Below are 25,754 nucleotides of genomic sequence, written 5' to 3'. Positions count from 1 at the left end.
CTCTATTTTCTAGAAGTCTAATTACTTGTTTGGGCAATGAGCTCTTCTTATAATTGGAAGTGCATGTTTGGGCAGTGGGCTCATCTTGCATTTACTATACTACAACTCCTAATAAGGTTGGCATAATTCCTAATAGGGTTGGAATCTCCCAATAGGGATTCAAAGTCTCCTAACATGGACTCTCTATACTAAATTTTTTTATTGACTCGTAATAGGGTCCATCCTCTAACAAGGAACTTATTTATCAATATATTATCTAGTAGGTATCATCCCCACTAGGATTATCCCTTGGCCAAGGTTTCCCTAGTTAACAAAATATGGTGTTATGAGTTATCTTTGTGCATGGTTATTGTTATTATTTAACATTACTTTATTACTTTGTTATGTATGGTTTAAAGTAAAAAATAATATCCAATTGGTGACTAAAGTTTATAAATTACTAATTCACCTCCCTAAGTGATTCCTATTTCTAACAATTGGTATTAGAGCATAGCTACTTAGAAGAGGCTTAATAGTTTGAGTAAGATCCCTATGGATATGGAATAGTTGATGAAGAACCTTGAAGAGGCACTTGAACAAATTGATCTCCTTACTGAAGAAAGAGATAAGCTGAAGGAAAAATATGAAGACTCCAAAGTTTATATTGGACAATTGAAGAATAAGATTGAACATCTGAAATCCAAGCCTAAATCCATTGAATCTAAAACTAGTGACGATGATTATTCTAAGATGAAGATAGAGTACAAGATCTTGAAGCATGAATTGAAGATTATGAATTTGAAGTTGACTTTGAGGATTGATCCAAGAAAAGTTGAATTTGATTTGAAAATTGAAAATGCAGATCTTAGAGCAAGTCTGGCAAAGAAGACATTTGAGCTTGAAATGTTGAAAGAAGATCATGAAGAACTTCATAAGTACAATATTATTGTTAAAGGTGAGTTAACTTGGTACAAAAATTGGAGAAGATTTATTCTAGTAGAGAAAAGCTTGATGATTCAATGTCAATACAAGGACCTACATATGATAAGACTAGTCTTGGCTATCTATTTAACATGCCTACAAAGAAGTATGAGATTAGATCAAATCAGAAAGAAAAAGATAAATATGATGATAAGATTGAATCTAGTCAATCTTTTGATAAACCTAGAGAAGTTGGACAAGACAAGGAAGTTGAGATTTTGGATGAATAAAAGCAAGTGGAATCTCTTAAGGAAACTAGGTATGAATTTAGAGGTAAGTGTTTTTCATGTAGCGAAATAGATCATATGAAAAGAGATTGTAAAAATAAGTCACTTAATCATGTTAAGGATTTTTGTTGTCATAATTGTCATGGTATGGGTCATAAAGCAATTGATTGTAGGAAACCTAAATATTATAATGATAAAAGGAACAATAGAATGTCTAGAAATATTAACCCTATAGATAGAAGAAGATCTAATGAAAGGACATTGAGAGAAGGAAGACTTTATGAAGGAAGAAGAAAGATCATGTGTTATAAGTGTAACAAATTTAGACACATTGCTCAGAATAATCATGCACCTGATTATCAACAGAATCCTAGAAGAAGAACACCAATATGCTAGTTATGCAACAACTTTGGATATACAACAAAATATTGTAGAATGGATAGAAACTTTGGAGATAGAAGGAATAATGGAAGACACTTCAAAAATAGAAGGAATGATGGAAGAAATGTTAGAAATGAAAAAAGTAACCATGAGAAGAACTCTGGAACTAAGAAAGATAATGAGGAACAAAGAAATGTAGTTAATCAACTTTGAGAAGAACTCAATGAAGCATTTGCAAAAGGATTAGAATTCTCAATAGAAAATCTAGAAGATGACGAGACATGAATATAGAAGTTAGTCATCAATTTTGATTCAATTAAGTTGAATTAAGCTTGTTCACAACACCAAAATTTGTAACTTCACTCAGAGATTGAAGTATGAGTAGCAAAGTTGGGAAAAGTTGTATCGAGATAAGTTTAGACAATATGTATCCTTGTTTGTAATTTGGAGCCTATCTAGACTTGTTGCAAAGGAATTAATAGTTACTATTATTATAGAGAAAGTTAATTTTATATTACAATATGAGAACTATGTTCTTACTAAGAATTTTGTGGAGCAAAGTTTTGTGGAGCTTTGACATGATGAAAGGAAGCTATGGCAAACCTTGGGTAGCATCTAAAGATCAGATAGAAGATCTTGAGCAAATATTTGATTACAAAATGTAATTGACATTTTTTTTGTGTTTGCAAAGTATACAATTAATGCAAGTTCAAGTTGAAGGAATAAAATGGAGTAGAAACTTGATTACCACTTCATTGCAATTACATCCCAAGTAGAGAGCACTCAGAAGTGACTTGTTAAGGAAATTTGATAGAAAAACCTATTTTCAAAAGAAGTATTTTATCATTTATTCAAAAAATTTATTCAAAAAAAATTCATATTTAGTAGAAGCATGGATATGTCTGTAGTTCATAATTTCAAGAATGAGGAGAGACTAAAATTGAAGGTTGTTTCCATGAAACATATAGAAGAAAACCCTAGTTCAACATTATCCATTATGCTGAACAATGTAGTTTATTTGGAAGATGTAGGAAGTTATCTTAACATTAAGTTTGAATCTATTGGAAGTGAGTATATGAACAAGGATATGGAATTAGCCTTTAATTATAACATGACTGTGAAGCCCAGATTTGAACATTTAAAGGAAATAGACCTATTCAAATATCATTTCTACCAAGAATTGGACATAGATGATACTATGTAGAATACATGATGGAAAAATATGGATGGAAGATAGTGTAGTTGATATTTCTATCAACCTTATTCATCAGATAATTGGTCTTAGTAAACAAGGCAATGTAACTATAGGCAAGAAATTGGTTAAGAAGAAAGTTGAGAGTTATACCAAAGAAATTTATAATGAAAAGGTCATGATGATTAGCACCATTAAACAAGATGATGTAAGATTCTTGAGTAGAATCATTGCCTACTCCTTATGTGCAAGTTTCAAGATTGATGAATCATTAGCCAGATTCATCTATGTAGCCTACAAGATATGCGTTGAGAAGGAAAAAGTTAATCTTAGTAAAATTCTAAGAATACAACTTCTTGAAAATCTAGAGAAAATCAAAAAGACTAAGAAGGGTGTGTTTAGATTTTAGTCACTAATCAATCATTTATTCTTTCATGTGCTTAAGAGATTCCCATATTTATTAGTCATAGAGATTATGATCAGTGATAGATGTACAATGGAGAAGATCACAAAAGTATGTAGAAGACATCTAGTAGATAAGATATTGGATAGTGGAAATCTAATAATGAAAACATTTTAGAATGAAATGAAATGGAGATTCATAATTACACCTACAATTGTAGATATATTTAAAGAAAACTTTTGTGTTATGGTTGATGTAGATTTTACTTACATTTAAGCAGTTGAACCTTGAGAGACATTTCTTAATCCCTTAGGTTATGAATTCAGTGATGAAACAAAAGTTGGATACATTTATTTGTTTTTGAAATTTGAGAAGGACCAAGCTGAATATAGATTTGGAACCTATTAGGAGATTACTGAATCATCTCATCAGGCATCCTTTGTTAGTGTCTATTGCAAAAATGTCTTCCTAATAGAGCATTTCCTATGCAACAGTATCAGATGTTCAACCAAGTGAGCCAAAGAGGAAAACAAAGAGCTTTGTGGAAGCTATGACCACAAAGACTAAAACGGTTAAGCAACAAGCTGTAGGAGTTGAGAATCTGACTCTGATAATGCACCAAGATCACCTACAATGCAAATAGCTTGCTGAAGAGAAAACTAGGGAGCAAAGAGCTTGAAGCAAATACCACACAAGAGAATATTTCACAATAGGAAATTATAATTTCTATGTGAAAATGGAATGAATTTACAATGATTGAGAGACCAAATAAAAAATCCTCATAGAAGCTTGTAGAACAAACTGGAATGAGGTAGGAGATAAGGTTGACAACTAAGCACACATCCACAAGAGGTGGAAAAGATAAGTATGCGAAAGGGAACAAAATCTTGTCTTGTCAACAACTAACCTCAACTACATGCATTAACCTAAGTAAGCTTAAGTAATAGAATAAATAATTAATAATTAATTAATTATTTACTCTAACACCCCCCTTAATGAAGATGGGGTGAGATGATAGGCAAATGAGAAGGTGGGCCAAAGTCTCATGCAAACTAACCAAGAACAAGGAGAGAGTAAGAGGTACAAACACCTATAAAGACATGGTGAAACTGACTCTACATGGGGCTAATGTCATGGAAGGGACACTCACTTAACAAAGGAAGATGGCACAAACATGGCAACTACTATCCCCCCATGGTACTTTATAAAAATAGTGCATGTACAACTGAATCAAAAGTAATGTTCATAATTCTCAAAATGTAAGAGTGACACTTTATCTTAGTGTGATACATAAAAGTGCCTCAAAATGATGGCTACAATGATCAAAACTGAAAAAAAGCTGCAAAAAATCAAAGTACAGCCTAAAAAAAGAGAAACCATGCCAAGAAAATGATTTTGACATCTAAAAAATTAAAAAAATGTTGGAGTTGATGAAATTCAACTCTGAAGATGGCCAAGGTCACCTGCATGTGAAAATCTATTAAAGGGAATCTAAGGAAGGAAGAGCATGGAGCAAGGGAAAAACCCTAAATGGACATGAGAGACAACAAGTATGCAAAAATAATAAAATTGTATTTACAATGAGAATGTGTTGTGATGAAAATACAATGAGGGAGCTCGAATATAAAGAGCTCCAAGAATCTCCTAGAACAATCTATAAGATGCTTGGAGATAAGTGTGACAACTAAGCATATATCCACATAAGGTAGAAAGTCTTCGAACAATGTGACAGGATAAGTATGACTTAAGAGAGAAAAAACTCCTGTATTGTCAACAACTTATAACAAACTTCTAGACTGCAAAAAATAAATAAAATGCATTTACCTAAGTAAGCTTAAGTAAATAGAATAAATAATTAATAAATTAATTATTTACCCTAACACCCCACCTTAAGTGCAACTTAGGGAAATGCCTTAAGCTCAAAAAACTAAGATGAAATGCAGAATGGGTCTCGGTAACGAGGCCATGTTAGGTACCCATGTACAAATGCAAAAGATGCAACCTTTGAAAATGGAGGAAAAGAGAAAATCACATGGGAAAAACCCTCCCCTATAAAGATTTAAGAACCTAGTGAAGAACTGAAGAAGCCTCCAACTAGGGAAATGTCCCCTAAAATAGGAACAAGGAGTGATCATGAAGAGCATCACTGAAGCATGAAGAACTACAAATCTGCCATCAAAAAGAAAACTACTAATATGGAGAACCTCCATGGAATAAGGCATGAACCAAGAGTGCCTATATGGTAGATGATCTACTCATCGAAATGCATAAGTAGGTAGCCACTGCAATTTCCTTGTATATAGGATCAACCACTGAACACATAGTTCACACTAACAAACCATCAAACCACAGATGCATTAGAACAATAGCATAAACCCCCCTTAATGTAGACAAGGTGAGATGATAGGAAATTGAGAAGGTGGGCCAAAGTCTCCTACAAATGAACTAAGATCGACGAGAGAGGGAAAGAGGTACAAACACCTATAATGACATGGTTACAATGATGCTGCATGGGGCTAATGTCGTGGAAGGGACATTCACTTGACAAAGGGAGAATGCCTAAAATAGTAAACAACTATCCCCCCCATGGTGCTTTATAAAAATAGTGCAAGTACAACTAACTCAAAAACAATGTTCATGACCCTTGAAATGCAAGAGTGGCACTTTATCTTAGTGCGATACATAAAAGTGCTTCAAAATGATAGCTACAATTATTAGAATAGGAAAAAAGCTGAGACAAAAGATAGGACAACCTAAAACAAAGGAAACTATGCCAAGAAAATGATCCTTGGACCTAAAAGACCCAAGATATCCACTATATAGCAAAAATGCCAAAAATAAGATACAAAGAGCATGGGCCAAAATCTAAGGAAAAGAACTACATTTCTAAAAAGGTGACAAAATCAACTTTCCAAAAATATAAAGTTTTCAAAAAATTGGCATGGGATGTAAAAGATATGCATGCCGGAGTAAAAAACACAACTTTAGACTTCAACTAAAAAATGGGCAACAAAAATGCATCAAAACCTAAAAATATCTACACAAATATCTTCGCCTTAGAGCCAACTTTTCAACACTTCTTTTGGATTGGAAAAATACCTTTGTATGCTCAAGTTATGGCCAAAAAATTGAAGGTAGGTCAAAAATTGACCTAGGAGAGGTGCAAGAAGGATGTTGATGTAGTGTTGACATCATGCTGACATTAGCATTTCACGACATTAAAATTGATGTCCTGTCACTCGTCAACGTAAAAAATAAAGTACCAAGTGGCATGCCACATGGCAAGTCCACATGGTAGTCATGTGGTAATGATGACATGGCAAGTGATGTAGCAGTGGCCATGTGGCAATGTGCCACATGGCACATGTGCCACATGTCACCACCACGTGGTGCCAAGTAGTACTAACTGTGTAGCTAGGAAAAAAACACATGTCAAAAATCTATAGCTCCACATGGTAGGTATAAGAGGGCGATGGACCTAGAGTGGAGACTGAGCGGTGGAGAGGTGATACTCACTAGTGGAGATGGTGGAAATTAGGAAGCGCCGCTGAGGAGAGTGGCAACGAAAATGTAGAGGAGGTTGAGCACTTTTTGGGTGGCGCTGCTCAGTGCAATAGGGTGCAGGTAGAGTGCAGGTGGCCCTATAATGGCTACTGGGCAGAGCTGTGGTGGCATGCTCTATGTTGTGTTTCTTTAAAAAAAATTGATGCCGAATCGTCTGTACAGTCATATGGAAAGTCCTAAAACTAAATTTTTTTTGCCTCCTGCAGCCTTGTCTCCAAAATTGATGAATTTTATATGGATCCTAGCTAAAAAGCACCTTTTGAATCCAATGGCAATGTCTGTTTGGGCTAAAAGTGCTCCAAAAATTTGTTGTTCCCTCGATTTGAAGAAAAAATGCATAAACAAACTAGAGTTTGTGACTTCAAATCACAGCTTCAAAAATCCTTCAATGAAGTAGCAATAGGGAAGCTCTGATACCATGTAGGTGTTGATGAAATCCAACTCTACACTCACCAAGATCAGCTACATACAAATAGCTTGCTAAAGAGAAATCAAAAGAGTAAGAGCTTGAAAGAAACAAAGCAAGAAAACTTATTTCATAATAGGAAAAATGAAATTGCTATGTGAATGGATGATTTTACAATAAGAGAGAGAAAATATAAAGGCCTCATGGAAGCTTGTAGAACAAGCTAAAAAGTGGTAGAAGATAAGGTTGACAACCAAGCATCCACAAAAGGTGAAAAATAAAATGAGGGAGTCTGAATATAAATATCTCAAGGAATCTTTCAGAACAAGCTAGAAGATGCTAGGAGATAAGTGTGACAATTAAGCATACATTCACATTAGGTGGACAATCCTCAAACAAAGTGAGAGGATAAGTATGACTTGGGAGAGAACAAACTCCCGTATTGTCAACAACTTATAACAAACTTCTAGACTACAATGCATTTACCTAAGTAAGCTAAAGTAAATAGAATAAATAATTAATAAATTAATTATTTACTCTAACACCGCCCCTTAAGTGCAACTTAGGCAAATGCCTTAAGCTCACAAAACTAAGAAATGTAGAATGTAGAATGGGTCCCAGCAACAAGGCTATGTTAGGTACCCATGTACAATGCAAAGAAATGCAACCTCTGAAAATGAGGAAAGAGAGAAAACCACATGAAAAAAACCCTCCACCAAAAAGAGGTAAACCTAGTGAAGAATTGAAGAAGCCTCCAACTAGGGAAATGTCCCCTAAAACAAGAACAATGAGTGATTATGAAGAGCATCACTAACGTATGAAGAGCCACAAATTTTCCATCAAAAAGTAAACTACTGATCTGAAGAACCTCCATGGAAGAAGAAGACATGAATTGAGAATGTTTATATAGTAGATGATCCATCTCACTGAAATGCATAGGTAGTCAGTCACTACAATGACCTTGTATATAGGATCAACCATTGAATACATAGTTTACACTATTGAACCATCGAGCTGCAGATGCATTAGAACAACAACATAACCCCCCCTTAATGCAGACAAGGTGAGATGATAGGCAACTAAGATGGTGGCCAAAGTCTCTTGCAGACGAACGAAGAACAATGAGAGAGGAAGAGATACAAACACCTATAAAGACATGGTCACACTGACGCTACATGGGGCTAATGTCATGGAAGTGACACTCACTTGACAAAGGGAGAGTGCCTAAAACAACAAACAACTATCTTCCCCATGGTGCTTTATGAAAATAGAGCATTTACAACTGACTCAAAATAACATTCATGACCCCCAGAATGCAAGAGTGACATTTTATCTCAGTGCAATACATAAAAGTGCTTCAAAATGATAGCTACAATGATCAAAATTGAAAAGAAGCTACAAAAAAATATAGTATAGCACAAAACAAAAGAAACCATGCTAGGAAAATGATCCTCGGGTCTAAAACACCCAAGATATCCACCATAGAGAAAAAATGCCAAAAATATGATAGAAAGAGCATGGGTCAAAATCTAAGAAAAAGGATGACATTTTCGAAAAGATGATAGAACCAGCTTTCCAAAAATATAAAGATTTCAAAAAAATGACATGGGATGCAAAAGATATGCATGTCGGAGTCAAAAACACAACTTCGGACTGCAACTGAAAAAATAAGCAACAAAAATACATCAAAACCTAAAAATAACTACAACAATGTCTCCATCTCAAAACCAAATTTTTAGAACTTCTTTTAGATTGGAAAAATACCTCATTGGAGTTGATGAAATCCAATTTTGAAGATGCCTAAGATCACTTACATGTGAAAACCTGTCAAAAGGAAGCCAAGGATGGAAGAGTGCAGAGAAAGGGAAAGAACCTAAATGGACAAGAGAGAGAAGAAGATATTGCAACACAAGAAAATATGTATTTACAATATGTTAAATATCTTATGAAAATATAATGAGGGAGTCCAAATATAAAGAGCTCAAGGAATCTTCTAGGACAAGCTAGAATATGCTAAGAGATAAGTGTGAAAACTAAGCATACATCCACATGAGGTGGAAAGTCCTCGAACAAGGTGAGAGGATAAGTATGACTTAGGAGAGAACAAACTCTTGTATTGTCAATAACTTATAACTAATTCCTAGACTACAACTAATTAATAAATGCATTTACCTAAGTAAGGTTAAGTAAATAGAATAAATAATTAGTAAATTAATTATTTACTCGAACACCACCCCTTAAGTGCAACTTAGGGAAATGCCTTAAGCTCACAAAACTAAGATAAAATGCAGAATGGGTCCTGGCAATGAGGCCATGTTAGGTACCCATGTACAAATGCAAAAGATGCAACCTCTAAAAATGGGGAAAGAGAGAAAACTACGTAGGAAAAACCCTCCCTCAAAAAGAGGTAAGAACCTAGTGAAGAACTGAAGAAGCCTCCAACTAGGAAAATGTCCCCTAAAATAGGAACAAGGAGTGATCATGAAGAGCATCACTAAAGCATGAAGAGCCACAAATCTCTGCCATCAAGAAGAAAAATGCTGATCTGAAGAACCTCCAAGTAAGAAAAAGCACAAATCGAGCATGTCTATATGGTAGATGATCCATCTCACCGAAATGCATAGGTAGCCAGCCATTGCAATCACCTTGTATATAGAATCAACCACTGAATACATAGCTCACACTAATGAACCATTGAGCCACGAAAGCATTATAACAACAACATAACCACCCCTTAATGCAAATGAGGTGAGATGATAGGCAATTGAGAAGATGGGCCAAAAATCTCCTGCAAACAAACCAAGAATGATGAGAGAGGGAAAGAGGTACAAAACACCCATAAAGACACGATCAAACTGACTTTGCATGGGATAATGTTTTGGAAGGGACACTCACTTGACAAAAGGAGAATGCCTAAAAGAAAAGACAACTATCCCCTCCATGGTGCTTTATTAAAATAGTGCATGTACAACTGACTCAAAATAACGTTCATGAACTCAAAATGCAAAAGTGGCACTTTATCTTAGTTCAAAAAATAAAAGTGCTTCAAAATGATAGCTATAATGATCAAAACTAAAAACAAGCTATAACAAAATACAGTATAGCATAAAAAAAAAGAAATCATGCTAGGAAAATGATTCTCAAGCCTAAAACACTCAAGATATCCACCATATAGCAAAAACACTAAAAAAATGATAGAAAGAGCATGGGCCAAAATCTAAGGAAAAGGACCACATTTCTAAAAAGGTGATAGAACTAACTTTCCAAAAAATTAAAGTTTTCAAAAAATGGGCATGGGATGCAAAAGATATACAAGCTGAAGTAAAAAATAGAACTTTTGACTTCAACTAAAAAAATGGACAATAAAAATTTATCAAAACATAAAAATACCTACATCAATGTCTCTCGTTCAGAATCGGCTTTCCAGTGCTTCTTTTGGATCAAAAAAATACCTTCATTTGCTCAAGTTATGGCAAAAAAATTGAAGGTAGGTCAAAAAGTGACCTAGAAGGAGAGGTGCAAGAAGGTGGATGATGTAGTGATGTCAGCATTTCATAGGAAAAAAATTGATGTCATGTTAGCCATCAATGAAAAAAAATAATGCCACATGGATATTGAAGTTGATTAAATCCAACTCTGAAGATGCCCAAGATCACCTACATGCGAAAACCTATCAAAGAGAAGCCAAGGAGAGAAGAGTGTGGAGCTAGGGGAAAATCCTAAATAGACATGATAGAGAGAGAATATGAAAACACAAAAAAAAATGTATTTACAATAATAATGAGATATGTGTTATGAAAATACAATGAGGGAGTCTGAATATAAAGAGCTCCAAGAATCTCCTAGAACAATCTAGAAGACACTAGGAGATAAGTGTGACAGCTAAGCATACATCCACATTAGGTGGAAAGTCCTTCAACAATGTGAGAGGATAATTATGACTTAAGAGAGAAAAACTCCCATATTGTCAACAACTTATAACAAACTCTTAGATTAAAATGCATTTACCTAAGTAAGCTTAAGTAAATAGAATAAATAATTAATAAATTAATAATTCACTCTAACACCCCCCCCCCCCCTTAAGTGCAACCTAGGGAAATGCCTTAAGCTCACAAAACTAAGAAATGTAGAATGCAGAATGGGTCCCAGCAACAAGGCCATGTTAGGTACCCATGAAAAAATGCAATCTCTATAATCGGAGCAAAGGAGAAAGCCCAATGGGAGAAACCCCTCTCCAAAAAGAGATAAGAACCTAGTGAAGAACTAAAGAAGCCTCCAACTAGGGGAATGTCCCCTAAAAATAGGAACAAGAAAGTGATCATAAAGAGCATCATTGAAGTATGAAGAAGTCACAAAATTTGCCAAATTGTTGATCTGAAGAACCTCCATGGAAGAAGAAGGCATGAACCGAGCATGTCTATATGGTAGATGATCCATCTCACCGAAATGCATAGGTAGCCAACCACTGCAATCGCCTTGTATATAAGATCAACCACTGAATACATAGCTCACACTAATGAACCATTGAACCATAGATGCATTAGAACAACAACATAATCCCTCTCCCTAATGCTGACATCAACATGACATTAGCACTGCATCAACACGTTCTTCTTGCACTCTCCAAGGTCCTTTTTTACCTATCTTCAATTTTTTTACCATAACTTGAGTATACGGAGGTATTTTTCTGATCTAAAAGAAGCACCAAAAAGCTGGTACTGAGACAAAGAAATTGGTGTAGGTATTTTTAAGTTTTGATGCATTTTTTCTACCTATTTTTTTAGTTTAATTTTAAAGTTCTATTTTTGACTCTGGCTTGCATATCTTTTGTGTCCTATGTCAGTTTTTTGAAAACTTTATATTTTTGGAAAGCTGGTTTTGTCACCTTTTTAAAAATGTGGTCCTTTTCTTTAGATTTTGGGCCATGCTCTTTCTATCATATTTTTGCTATTTTTGCTATATGATGGATATCTTGAGCATTTTAGGCCTGAGGATCATTTTTCTAGCATGTTTCCTTTGTTTTGGGTTGTACTATGTTTTGTGTCAGCTTATTTTTTGTTTTGATCATTCTAGCTATCACTTTGAAGCACTTTTATGTATCACACTGAGATAAAATGCCACTTTTGCATTTCGGGTTCATGAACATTATTTTGAGTCAGTAGTACATGCACTATTTTCATAAAGCACCATGGGAGGGATAGTTGTGTGCTATTTTAGGCATTATTCCTTTGTCAAGTGAGTGTCCCTTCCATGACATTAGCCCCATGCAACATCATTGTGATCGTGTCTTTATAGGTGTTTGTACCTCTTCCTCTCTTGTTGTTCTTGGTTCGTCTACAGGAGACTTTGACCCATCTTTTTAGTTGTATGTCATCTCACCTTGTTTGCATTAAGGGTGGGTTTTTTTGTTGTTCTAATGCATCCTTGGTTCAATATTTTGATAGTGTGAACTATGTATTTAGTGGTTGATCCTATATACAAGGCAATTGCAATGGCTTGCTACCTATGCATTTCAGTGAGATTGATCATCTACCATATAGACACACTTAGTTCGTGCCTTCTTCTTCCTTGGAGGTTCTTTAGATCAAAAGTTTTCTTTTTGATGGTAGATTTGTAGCTTCTTCTTGCTTCAGTGATGCTCTTTCTTGATCACTTTCTTGTTCTTATTTTAGGAGACATTTCTCTAGTTGGAGGCTTCTTATGTTCTTTACTAGGTTCTTACCTCTTTTTGGGAGAGGGTTTTTCCCATGTGGTTTTCTCTCTTTCCCCATTGTGAAAATACAATGAGGGAGCCCGAATATAAAGAGCTCAAGGAATCTTTCAGAACAAGCTAGAAGACATTAGGAGATAAGTGTGACAACTAAGCATAGATCCACATAAGGTGGAAAGTCCTCGAACAATGTGAGATGATAAGTATGACTTAAGAGAGATCAAACTCTCGTATTGTCAACAACTTATAACAAAATCCTAGGCTGCAACTAGTTAATGAATGCATTTACCTAAGTAAGCTTAAGTAAATAGAATAAATAATTAATAAATTAATTATTTACTCTAACATGCCCCCTTAAGTGCAACTTAGGGAAATGCCTTAGGCTCACAAAACTAAAAAATGCAAAATGTAAAATGGGTCCCAGCAACAAGACCATTTTAGGTACAAATGTACAAATGCAACAAAAATGTAACCTCTGAAAATGGGGAAATAGAGAAAACCACGTGGGAAAAACCCTCCCTCAAAAAGAGGTAAACCTAGTAACGAACTGAAGAAGCCTCCAACTAGGGGAATGTCCCCTAAAATAGGAACAAGGAGTGATCATGAAGAGCATCACTGAATCATGAAGAAGCTGCAAAACTCTGACATCAAGAAGAAAATTGCTGATTTGAGAAAATTCCATGGAAGAAGAAGGCACGAACCAAGCATGTCTATATGGTAGATGATCCATCTCATTGAAATGCATAGGTAGACAACTGTTGCAATCACCTTGTATATAAGATCAATCACTGAATACACAGTTCACACTATTGAACCATCAAACCATGGATGCATTAGAACAACAACATAGCCCCTCCTTAATGTAGATAGGGTGAGATGACAGGCAACTGAGAAGGTGGGCTAAAAATCTCCTGCAAATGAACCAAGAATGATGAGAGAGGGAAAGAGGTACAAACACCTATAATCTAATTGCAAATATGGAAATTAGACAAAAAAAAAAGCACTTTCAAAAAAAATGGAACTTGATTATGTGTTCAGATGAGCCCGTACAAAGCATTTAAAGTGGCATAAATTGGAATGTCCCCTAAAACTAGGAACAAGAAAGTGATCATGAAGAGCATCACTAAAATACATAGGTAGCCAACCACTGCAATTGACTTGTTTATAGGATCAACCACTAAATACATAGTTCACACTAACGAACCATTGAACCAAGGATGCATTAGAACAACAACATAACCCCGCTTAATGTAGATGGGGTGTGATAATAGAAAATTGAGAAGATGGGCAAAAAGTCTCCTACAAACGAACCAAGAATGACAAGAGAGGAAGAGGTAGAAACACCCATAAAGACACGGGCACACTAATGTGACATAGGGCTAATGTTGTGGAAGGGACACTCACTTGACAAAAGGAGAATGCCTAAAACAACAAACAACTATACCCCCCATTGTGCTTTATGAAAATAGTGCATATACAACTGAGTCAAAACAACGTTCATGACCCTCAAAATGAAAAAGTGACACTTTATCTCAGTACAATACATAAAAGTTCTTCAAAATAATAGCTACAATGATCAAAACTAAAAACAAGCTATAACAAAACATAATACAACCCAAAACAAAAGAAACTATGCCAAGAAAATGATCCTCAAGCCTAAAACACTCAAGATATCCACCATATAGAAAAAATGCCAAAAATATGATAGAAAGAGCATGGGCAAAAAACTAAAAAAAGAGACCACATTTCTGCAAAGGTGACAGAACTAGCTTTCCAAAAATATAAAATTTTCAAAAAACTGACATGGGATGCAAAAGATAAGCTTGCTAGATTCAAAAATTGAACTATGGACTTTAATTAAAAAAATGGGCAATGAAAATGAATCAAAACCTAAAAATACCTACACCAATGTCTCCATCTTGGAACCAGCTTTCTAGTACTTCTTTTGAATCACAAAAATACCTCTATATGCTCAAGCTATGGCCAAAAAATTGAAGGTAGGTCAAAAAGGACCTAGGAGAGATGTTGGTGGATGATGCAGTGCTGACATCATGTTGATGTCAGCATTTCATGATCTTAAATTTGACAAATGTTGATGCAAAAAAGATGCCATGTGGATGCCATGTGGTGGAGTAGATGACGTGGCAAGGGCAATGTGGCAAAGTGCCACATGGCAGACTTGGCATGTGTAACACTGTAGGAGTTGAGAATCTGACTCTGATAATGTGCCAAGATCACCTAGAATGCAAATAGCTTGCTGAAGAGAAACCTAGGGAGCAAAGAGCTTGAAGCAAATACTCCACAAGAGAATATTTCACAATAGGAAATTAGAATTGCTATGTGAAAATGGAATGAATTTACAATGAGAGAGAGACCAAATAAAAAAGGCCTCATGGATGCTTGTAGAACAAGCTAGAATGAGGTAGGAGATAAGGTTGACAACTAAGCACACATCTACAAGAGGTGGAAAAGATAAGTATGCTAAAGGGAACAAACTCCCGTGTTGTCAACAACTAACCTCAACTACATGCATTAACCTAAGCGAGCTTAAGTAATAGAGTAAATAATTAACAATTAATTAATTATTTACTCTAACACCCCCCTTTAAGTGCAACTTAGGGGAATGCCTTAACCTCATAAAACAATGGAAAAAATGCAAAATGGGTCCTGACAACAAGGCCATTTTAGGTACCCAAGTACAATGCAACTAAATGCAACCTCTGTAAAATGGGGCAAGAGAGAAAACCACATGGGAAAAACTCTCCCCCAAAAAGAGGTAAAAAAAAAATGCTAAAAAAAATATGAAGTCAGGGAAGGATGGCCTCAATAAATCCCCCAAGGACAACTTCCATAACCCCATGCATTGACCATAGCTAAAGAAAGCGAGGTGATGCAAAAGGCTTAGTGAAGATGTCGACAACCTGACCAATAGTAGGAATGTACTCCAATGCAATAACACCATCCTAGATCAACTGACAGATGAAATGCATATGAAACTCAATGTTCTTGGTACACTAATGTTCCACTGGGTTGCATGAAATGTGGATGGCACTTTGATTATTGCACCACAAAATAGTGGGATGATCAAGAGGAAATCCAAACTCAGACATCAATTAACAAAGCCATAAAGCCTCCTGACTAGCAAGAATTGTGGCCCTGTACTCAGGCTCTATAGATGAAAGTGCTCAAGCATGCTACTTCTTACATGACCATGTCATGGGATTGGGTCCAAGGAAAAACACAAAGCCAAAAGTAGACTTTCAATCATCAACATCACCGACCCAATCTGAGTCAGTGTAGCCAACAATGTGTTGAGTTTCCATAGTTTAATGAATTCCATACATAAGTGTGCCCTGAATGTAGCTTAGAATATGCTTGGTAGCTTGCCAATGACTCTCATGAGGGTCTTGAGAAAACCAAGAGACTAGGCCAATCGCAAAAGAAAGATCAGGGTGAGTGTGTGTTAGGTACAATAGGCTACCAACCAACTACTGATACAAAGTAGCATCCACTATAGATGCAACGCAGGAGGTAGAAAAAGTAACACCTGACTGAAATGGTGTAGGAGAAGCCTTACAATCAAGCATGTGAAATTGATGAAGCATGTCAAGAGCATACTTCTGCTAACACACAAAAATGCCAATGGAAGATTGATGAATCTGAAGACCAAGAAAGTAGTGCAGCAAACCAAGATCAGTCATCTTGAACTAGTCCATCAATGCACACTTAACATCTTAGAGCATGGATGATGAACTACCTATAAGGATAAGATCATCAACATACAAAACAAGAATTAGAATCTCATCACCAAGACACTAAATGTACACTGTGTGATCGAAATGGCAGCAAGTGAAGCCTATAAATAGAAGAAATGAGTCCATCTTCTCATACCAAGCCCTAGGGGCTTGTTTGAGACCATACAATGAACATCAAAGCCTGCAAACCAAGGTGGGATCCTTCACAACACCTAGAGGCTACTCCATATAAATCTCCTCAGTGATATCACCATGCAGGAAGGCACTTTTCACATCCATTTGATAAACTGACCATCCTTGTGAAGCTACAAGGGATAAGACAAGGCATATAGAATTCATCTTTGTGATAGGGCCAAATGTCTCAGAATAATCAACACCCTCAACCTACAAAAAACACATCAAAACAAGGTGAGCCTTACGCTTATCAATAGAACCATCAGCAGCATACTTAGTGTGATAAATCCACTTACAACACACTAGTTTTCTCCCCTTAGGAAGAGAACAAAGATCCCATGTGCGGTTCATCATCAAAGAAGAATATTCCTCCTCCATTGCCTTGTCCCATTCTAAATGTCCTTTCACATTTGCAAATGTTTGAGGATCAGTACTAATAGCATGACTAAGTAGACTAGAACTCGGAGTGTGAGAATAGGTGCGACGGGATGTGGATGGGTCACTAGCTAGAGATCTTGCAACCTCAACAATAGCTCATGCCCATTAGGCATCTAGTAAGGATCCTATGGTGGAGCTATATCAAGATCAACATGATCATCATCCTCATCATTTGTAAAAAAAAGTGGACATGACGAGGGAGTAGTGGGAGCTGGAGGAGTCTCTAGAGGTGAGGAATGTACTACAGGAGGGCTCTCATCAAATTGGACATCCTGTCGAAATAGGACCTCTCTGGAATCGGGATCAAATAACCTGTAAGCCTTTACATCCTTGCAGTAGCCAAAAAAAATGAGCGGTCAACTCTTTGGTTCCATTTCTTTCCTCTGAGCATCAGGTACAAATGCATATGCCATACTCCCAAAAACTCTGAATGATGCTACATCAGGCTTGACATGGGACCAAGCCTCCTCAGGAGTCATATGTTGAAGTGCCTTGTGAGGCATTCGATTCTGAATTTAGTTGTCACAATTAACTCCCTCTACCCAAAAACATGAATCCATGGACCTAGATTGAATCATGAAATTTTCTATCCCCCAAAGGGTTATGTTCTTACTCTTAGCCTACTCCTTCTTTTCGGGTGCTAGATATGTGCTTACATTCATTGATGACTTCTCGAGACACACATGGGTGTACTTTCTTAAGTACAAGTCTGATGCCTTCGACTCATTTTGAGTTTTTAAGGCATTTGTCTACCTCTTGCTCCTCATCTACAATGGATGCTACTTTGTATTGACAGTTGGTTAGCAGCCTATTATACCTAACACACACTCACCCTGATCTTTTTTTATGGTTGGCCTAGTCTCTTAGTTTTCTTAGGACCCTAATGAGAGTCATTGGCAAGCTTCCAGGTGTATTCTATGCTACATTTAGAGCACACTTATGTATGACATTCATTACACTATGGGGACTCCACACATTGTTGGTTACATTGACTCAGATTGGGCTAATGATGTTGATGATTGGAAGTCTACTTCTGGCTTTATGTTTTTCCTTGGCTCTGGTCCCATCACATGGTCATGCAAGAAGTAGCATGCTCGAGAACTTTCATCTACAGAGGCTAAGTATAGGGTTGCAGTTCTTGCTAGTCAAGAGGCTTTATGGCTTCATCAATTGATGATTGAGTTTGGCTTTCCTCCTGATCATCCCACTATTTTGTGGTGCGATAATCAGAGTACCATCCAATTTCTTGCCAACTCAATGGAACATCAACATACCGAGCACATTAAGTTGCATATGCATTTCATCCGACAGAGTATCTAGGATGGTGTTATTGCATTGGAGTACATTTCTACTACCGCTCAGGTTGCAGACATCTTCACTAAACCTTTTGCATTGCCTCACTTTCTTCAACTATGGTCAATGCTTGGGGTTATGAAAGTTGTCCTTGGGGGGATTGGTTGAGGCCATCCTTCCTTCACTTCATGTTTTTTTCAATATGTTGTTTTTTGACCTCTTTTTCGGGGAGAGTTTTTCCCACGTAGTTTTCTCTCTTTCCCAATTTTTAGATGTTGCATATTTTGCATTGTACATGGGTACCTAACATGGCCTTGTTGCTGGGACTGATTGTGCATTCTACATTTCTTAGTTTGTGAGCTTAAGGCATTCTACCTTGTTTGAGGACTTTCCACCTAATATGGATGTATGCTTAGTTGTCACATTTATCTCCTAGTGTCTTCTAGCTTGTTCTAGGAGATTCTATGAGGCTTTTATAAGAAGCCTCTCCCTCTTTGTATTTACATCATCACATTCTCATTGTAAATACATTTTTTTTTGTGTTTGCATACTTGTTGTCTCTCATGTCCATTTAGGGTTTTTCCCTAGCTCCACACTCCTCCTTCCTTGGCTTCTCTTTGACAAGTTTTCACATGCAAGTGATCTTGGGCATCTTTGGAGTTGTATTTCATCAACTCCAACACAAGCCACTGAACTAGGAAAAAGACAAAAGACATTGTTGACAATTGTTGAGTCTAGTGAAGAAGAAGAATAACATGAAGTTAAACATATAGAGAAGGTGACTAATTCTAAGAAATCAGTAGGAAAGCCTTGGCAACCCTAGAAGCTAAAGATAGAGAAGATAAACTTAGCTATTTATAATGAAGGCAACTTTGTTTAGATGAATTTTTTTAATGATTTGTATAAATTTTTTGAGAAATATGAGATTGATATCTCTATTGTGAGATACATTATAGCTAAAAATTTGAAACTCAAGAATATTGAAGGCATGTTAAACTAGAAAATCTATAATAGACTTATTGAGAAAAAGGCACTAACTCAAGAGGACTTTGAACTTTAGAAGTCTATGCTAAGAAAAATATGCAAGATTGATGATGAAGAAGAAATCAAGAGATTGCTCAACAATCTAGCACCTTACTTGAGGAACACAGTAAGACCATTTCTATTTATCATGGGTGAGAAAGATAAGTTAAGAAGGGAAATCAAAATAGCTATAAATCAGATCCTGACAGAGTCCAAGGCAACATCTTCATGAACACCCAAAGCCTCAAAACTGTCAGTGAGCAATGACATAATGTAGATAGATTAGACCAATGTTACCATCAACATTGATGATACAAACCTATTTGAGAGTTCCAAATAGAATGGACCTCACATCAAAGATATTGATGATCAATTGAAGAAAATTGAAGAAGGGAAGAGGTTATTAGAGGAAGAGGAAAGGAAAATAGAAGAGACCATGAAAAAATTATTTGAAGATGAGAAGAAAAGAAAAGTAGAGGAAGAAAAGAAAAGATTAGTTGAAAAAGAAATGAGAGGGAAAATAGAGGAAGACAAGAAGAAGAGATTAGAGGAGGAAGAGAAGAGAGAAAAAGAAATAAAGGAAAGAGAAGAGAAAGAGGAAGAAGAGAGAAGAGTCAAAGAGGTAGCTGAAAGGAAGCAAAGGGAAGATGACACTAAACCTTCTAGTTCATCTACTCTGCTTTCTCTTGCTAGCCTGCCAACTAATGATGATGATGAAATTGATTTAATCTCATCTTTCTCAAAGCTTATTAAAAAGAATAGGATAATGGAGGTCCTACAGAGAACCTTGATGGAGGTTACTGATAGATTACATAGTACTCTGGTAGTGTAGCATATAGAGGTAGATCCTAAATAGAGGGCACATGTAGTGCTAAAGTATTTTGATGAGGAATTTGTGAATCTATTGAATGTTGTAGAATCAAAGACACAAATCTCACATTATGCTAACTTGTTTAGCACCATTTTTAAAAACATTAAGAATGATTTGATAAGCCTCAATACTTGTATCAAGGATACTCCTAAGTGTCAACAGGATGACAAGGTATTGTACATTAAGTGTATCATATCTAGCAAGTTGACTAAGGATATTAATAGTCAGATTGAAGGAAAGATGAGTGAGCTAGAAGCTCTATCTAGCTAGTTAGAACATCCTTCTAGTAAAATTGATGATTTTGAAGGACAAGCGGCTAGTATTCATTGTGATATTAGGAAACTAGAACTTTAAAAGGACCAAATGTTGAAGAGATTATTAGATTTTAGAGATTCTATTGCTTTGAAAATATCTAATGTTGAGAAATAGTTGGAGGAATGTGTCAAGGCCAAGGACACTTATTCTAACTTTTTACACTCCAACTTAATGCAGTTGAGATTGCATCATATGCCTAATGCGCAATTATCACCTCTGCTGAATCAGCCAAAGATACATGGACTAAAGGTATGAACAATCTTAAGGTAAGTTTTGCTGATTGAATGAAGATACTATCAACTTAAGGCAGAAGAATAACATTTTTTTGACAACAATTTTTGACAATTTAACCTTTGCCGTTGATGTCATAGGGGGAGAAGTACATAAGAAAATTATAAATTAGGTAAAGAGAAGATACAATTGTAAAGTATGAAATCATATTGTAAGGGGGATCATATGTAAGATGGACAAGTTGTAATAGATGTAATATTAATGTATTATTTATTTTAAGTTTTTGGTACTTAGCCAATTTTCCCAATTTTGTTGCCATTAATGCCAAAGGTGGAGATTGATGACAATTGGCTAATGAAGATATTTAATTATTGTCATTTATGGCAACACGTGATGTACATGCTTATTGGAAACCTAAAAAAATTAAGATACTTAGCTTTTGGTACACAAGAAATTGTCTAAGTATGAATTTAGTATACAACACTGTATTGTTTTGTATGTAACTTATTGCTGATGTTATATTATGACTAGTGAAGTTAGATGGAGATAGTATACATGTTGATGATGATGTGTATAATCTTGGAAGTTAGTAGAGACTATACAAAAAATTGATATTCATGTTTTACCAATGAAATAGGACAATAGAATTAAAGGAAAGGAATTATTTTGTTTACACAATAATTACTTGTCTAATTAGGTTCAACATCCTAGATGTTTACTCTATGTTGGAAAATTGTATTATGGTCTTAGCTGACCTAGTAGTAATTTTTTTTAAGGCATGGTATTTATGCAAGGGACATCTTGTGAATTCAGTTGTGCAATTGTGCTATCTTGGATAAGTTGAGTTGAGCAATTGTATGCAAACTTTAGTGAAAGTGAAATATGCAAAGTTTGTAAAGCTATTTCGTGATCTAAGATTGAACTGAGAAAGAATCTATATTCTAAAAGTTTGGTTAATTTTTTGGGCAGTGAGCTCTTCTTGTAATTGGAAGTGCATGTTTGGGTGGTGGGCTCATCTTGCATTTACTATACTACAACTCCTAATCGGGTTGGAACAGGGACTCTCTATACTAAAATTTCTCACTAAATCCTAAAAGGGTCCATCCTCTAATAAGGAACTTATATATCGGCATATTATCTAGTGAGTATCACCTCCATCGGGGTTTTCCCTTGGCTAGGGTTTCCCTAGTTAACAAAATATGGTGTTATGAGTTATCTTTGTGCATGGTTATTGTTATTGTTCAACATTACTTTATTACTTTGTTATGTATGGTTTAAAGTAACAAATAATATCTAGTTGGAGACTAAAGTTTGTAAATTACTAATTCACCTGCCCCTCTCAATAATTCTTATTTTGAACACAAGCATGAGTAAAGGTGAATCTATGAATTCCTTCTTTATGAGAATCATAGAATTATAGGATCAACTATCTAACATTGGGTATGAAATGGACAACAATGAATTATTCAAACAAGTTATTAGTGCAAGGTGAAAACTTCCAAAGGTAGATTGACTAAGATTTGATTGTCTTTAAGAAGAAGATAGATAGTTACAAAAAGGTATCAAACAAAAATACCTTGATGAGGACCTTTTGAAATATAAGAGGAGTAACTGAGAGGGGAGGGGTGAATTAGTTACCACTAAAAAAATCAAAGATCCCTTAAGATGTGAATACAATTCAAAACCAAACTCTATTGAAACTAAAATGCTATTGTAACTCGGTTAACACTAAGAATTACTATCACTCAAAAAACACTAAATAATTGCTTCTTAAGATGTTCAGTGTGATTAACCTTAATTAAGTTAGTTATAGAATCATGAAGAAAATAACATGAACATAAGAGACACCAAGATTTAATGTGGAAATCCAATTTTTGAAAAACCACAAATTAGAACTAGTTATTGTTATTCACTTTTCTGAAGTGATCCTTGTTCGGAGCTAATCCTATTAAAGGTTACAAAATACACTGTAAGGTGTGACCCTATTAAAAGATTTAGATCACCCTATAAGGAGTGGCCTTGTTAGAGGTATTTATATGCTTCAATCTATAAATTCCACCTTGTTAGGGAATTTGGAAAATAACTATTAAGGTAACTCTATTAGGAGATTTGATTCACCACTACAATTATCAGAGAGTAGCAATGACTTGACCAAATTTTTTGATGCAACTATCTTTGCTAATTTTAGATCTATGTTTTGGCTTGGATACTTGATCCTCCTTGATCATAATGTTCTTTATAGCTTGGTCAACTTGGATATGCTAATATCTCCTTGATTTATCTCTTCAATCCCATGCTTGTTCTCAATAAAATCCTCAACTTGACCTTATATTTATATGTTTTACCTAGGAAAATTGGCTTGAATACAATTTCAAACAAATTAAATTCATCCCATGACTCAACTAGAACTAACCAACAAAACTGTTAGATCAAATATACTAATACAAGAAAATCCTTCGTTAGCTAACCCAACTCAGTCAAAACTAACTCAAAAATGACTTTCCTTTAGACTTCCTTTGGTAACCGAGTGAAATTGATTAAAAATCATTCCATGCCAACTTTTCTTTGGTAACCAGGTGAACTTAGTTAACACTACTTCCATGCAAAATTTCCTTAGGTGGTTGAGTGAGCTTAGTAGACACTAACTCTAAACTTGGTTAACATTGAAATGCTCATTATACACTAGAACTTCCTTTGACTCCCAAGTGAGCTCGACATACATTGATTGCTTGATATATACTTTAAATTTATGTAACATCAAAAACAACATAAAATTGAATGATTATATCCAACAATCTATCTCTTTGAAATTGATGGTAACACAACATGTCATGATACATAGAAATTTTAGAGAAGAATAGAAGTAAGGATAATATCCTTAATTTCAATCTAATTATCATTCATTAGAACTCCCTCTATGAGTGTGAACTCCTTCTGTCATCAATCTCTAATTGTAATGACTACAATATCATCTTCTAATAGTAAAATCTCTCTTTGATATTAACTCAAAATTTTTGATATGTCAAATTCTCCCTCTTTGACATCTATAAAATTCACCAAAATTTCTTTGACATATGACATAAAACTCTACCTCTTTGAAATCTTATGCCAAATACAATAATAAATGTAGTCTCCATGTACCTATTATACAGATTAATATGCAATTTGCTTTGACAATGTTGCATCAAGTTGTCTGATCTTCAACATGCTTGGTTGATGCATCAGTAAAATCTGATCAGTGAACTTCAGATAGGGGAATGACCCCTAGCTTACCTCTTAGGTACAAAAATGCATCCTTAGGTAATGGCTTGGTGAATGTGTTTGCAAACTATTCTTTTGTATTCACATATTCCAATCTCACCTCCTTGTCTAGCACCAATTCAAATGTTCTAGGTCTTGGTATGCATCACTAGATTCTTGGGTATGTTGATTACACTGGTGTTTTCACAAAAGATAACAATTAAATTATCAATTTTCCCACTTGAGGCTTTGATTGAACTCACACTAGATTTGATTCTTTCACTATATTGTGCAATGTTCTCATCTTATTTCATCTTCATCTGATCAAACTAACCACTAAGAATTTCTTCCTTATATCTCCTCACATTATCATCACATCCATAGATATCCTTCACATTCTTCCATATTTCATGAGCAATACCATAGCCTTTTACTTCATCAAATTCAACATAATTGAGAGTGGAAGCAATGTCAAGCATCATTATGTTATGGTTCTTTTTTTCCACAATCTAATCCATAGTCAAAGTTTTAGTTAGTTCCATATATTTGTTCCCTATATATTTCAAGCCTATGTCACTAATGGTCACAAAATGGAGCTTCATAAGTTCTTCCATGCTTAGAAGTTATCTTTGTTTAGCTTAGGAATCTCCATTTTGTAAGACATCTTGATCTTTACCTTAGGTCCTTGAAACCTTCTTTGCAAGCACCAAAATCTCTAATATGAATTTTTGGAAATATAAGAGGAGTAACTGAGAGAGGAGGGGTGAATTAGTTGCCACTAAAACAAATCCATGATCCCTTAAGATGTCAATACAATTCAAAACCAAACTCTATTGAAACTGGAATACTATCGTAACTTAGTTAACAATGGAACACTTAGTTAACATAGGAACACTTAGTTAACACTAAGGATTATTGTCACTCAGAAAATACTAAAATAATTGGTTCTTAAGATGTTTAGAGTGATTAACCTTAATTAACATAGTTATAGAGTCATAAAGCAAATATCATGAACACAAGGGAAACCAAGATTTAACTTGGAAAACCTATTTGGGAAAAAACACCAATTGTAGCTAGCTACTATTTTTCACTCTTCTAAAGTGAGCCCTGTTAGGAGCCAACCCTATTAAAAGTTACAAAATACACTATTAGGTGTGACCCTATTAAATGATTTAGATCACCTTATTAGGAGTAGCCTTGTTAGAGGTCTTTAGACACTTCAATCTAGAAATACCACCTTGTTAGAGGATTTGGAAAATAGCTATTAAGCTAACTCTCTTAAGAGATTTGATTCACTACTACAATGACTAGAGAGTAACAATGACCTCACCTAATTTTTTATGTAACTATCTTTGCTGATTTTAGATCTCTATTTTGCCTTCAATACTTGATCCTCCTTAGCCAAAATGTTGTTTGCAGCTCGATCAATTCAAATACTCTGATATCCTTCCAATTCACTTCATTGATTTATCTTTTCAATTTCATTCTTTTTCTCAATTAAATCCTTAAGTTTAACTCATATTTATATATTTTACCTTGTCAAGTTGGCTTGAATATAATTTCAAAAAAAT

Source organism: Cupressus sempervirens, chromosome 5 (assembly GCF_028749045.1).
Source record: "Cupressus sempervirens isolate cs-2001-9-10 chromosome 5, ASM2874904v1, whole genome shotgun sequence".
In the NCBI taxonomy this organism is placed as follows: Eukaryota; Viridiplantae; Streptophyta; class Pinopsida; order Cupressales; family Cupressaceae; genus Cupressus; species Cupressus sempervirens.
The sequence above is the reverse complement of the archived record's forward strand: the minus strand, read 5'-3'. Positions refer to the sequence as shown.